A 1,661-nucleotide genomic window follows, 5' to 3' on the forward strand; every position below is an offset into this window, starting at 1 on the left:
ACTGTGAATAAAGTAATAATCGGCTTTTTATTTATTACATTCAAACCGATCACCGCTCTCATTAGTACTATATTCATCATTCTCCATTCCGGAATATCGACGAGTAAAATTAAAGGGAGGAAAATAAAAATGAATTGGTTTGCGACTCGACAGGATGTTCGGTCGTATGTTGTGTACGGATACGGCATTGAAAATCAAATTCACTCGTTCTGATGACGATTGATAAGGAACGTGTATTGCGACGACGACGATGACGAAAGTAATGACTCGTACAAGATGCATGACGGCACAACAGCTCTAGCTCACCTGTAGGCCTAACTAAACTAATGCTAATAATAATAACTATAATAATAACAACAACAATAATAATAATGATAATAATAATAATAATAATAATACTGTACTGACGGAGCGCGATGTGAAGAAATTTGAATCTAAACAAGAAAACGAGGGGGAAAAACAGGGACACCATATTAATACATCCGCATAGCGAGCAACCGAAAAACATGAAAAAAAAATATACAACCTGTTGTATGAATCGCGCGGGCGGTTGAAAAAGATTTTTTCGAAGCGAATCACAACGATGATATTGTACGTGCATACATATGTATATTGAATATTGAAAATAACCATACGTATTCATGTACGACACGAAAACTATACTTGAGATTACCGAACTAACTAATTATGCTATGGTATATATATATATATATATATTCTCTAATTGAATAATTATACATGTATATTACGTATACATCTAATCTTCTGTAAACGTTTTAATTATTACAATTATTGTGATCATATATAATTATTATAACGACTATATTATTATTATCATTAATTGATATCTATATGAATTAACGGAATAAGAAATTGAAAAAAAAAATAAATTAATAAAAACAAACGAAGAAAAAACCACAAAAACAAAAAAACAAAAAAACAAAAAACAAAAAAAAAAAAATAATATTGGTAGCTAGTCTGTCAATGGGTGTACAATGTTTAATTACAATATTATTATTCTTATTATTATTACGTGTTGAAAAAAAAAAAAAAAAAAAAAGAAATCAACAACACGTATATTCAGCAATCACAACAAGAAATAACAAACGCAAAAACGGAATAAAAGGAGTACGGCAAATAAATAATAATTTATCGTAAATCTTACAGGTCAATATACATATTACAATTCGATGTATAGTAACAGGGCCTCTTGTTTCGTTATTGCAAGTATCTATATATTCATTATTTATTATTACCGTCATCGTTGTTATTATTATTATCATCATTATTATCATTATTATTATTATTATCGTTATTATTATTATTATCATTATCGTCATCATCATTATTATTGTATGTATACTATTACACTGATATGTAGGGTAGGGAATAATTTTGTGAATTAAATTATTGATAAAGGAAAGAAAGAAAAACGATAATAAAAATCAAGATGAAAAAAAATTGATCCACGCGTAGTATGTGATTATACAAATTGTGTATACGTGGTGGTTGGCTAGGTGAGGTGATTTCGAACGGGGCTGTCGAGTGTGGTAGGGGCACAAAATAATAACAAAAAAAAAAAACAAAATAAAAAACAGAAAACGAAGAAATTGAATTAAATTAAAGAATAAACATAGAGCAGCATCAAGAAGAACGACCGC

The 1,661-nt window shown here is 28.8% G+C and overlaps 1 protein-coding gene across 17 annotated transcripts in view; it reads left to right on the forward strand.

The window, feature by feature from the left end:
- LOC124220411 (ELAV-like protein 2) overlaps nucleotides 1-1,071 on the forward strand; it is a 45,526-nt gene extending 44,455 nt beyond the window's left edge. For all 17 annotated transcript variants that reach the window (XM_069136689.1, XM_069136693.1, XM_069136696.1 and 14 more), the window contains one exon: nucleotides 1-1,071. This exon is cut by the window's left edge. The gene's annotated coding sequence lies outside the window, so the exon portion shown is untranslated.
- The last annotated feature ends 590 nt before the right edge of the window (nucleotides 1,072-1,661 follow it).

This window comes from Neodiprion pinetum, chromosome 5 (genome assembly GCF_021155775.2).
Source record: "Neodiprion pinetum isolate iyNeoPine1 chromosome 5, iyNeoPine1.2, whole genome shotgun sequence".
Taxonomy (NCBI): domain Eukaryota; kingdom Metazoa; phylum Arthropoda; class Insecta; order Hymenoptera; family Diprionidae; genus Neodiprion; species Neodiprion pinetum.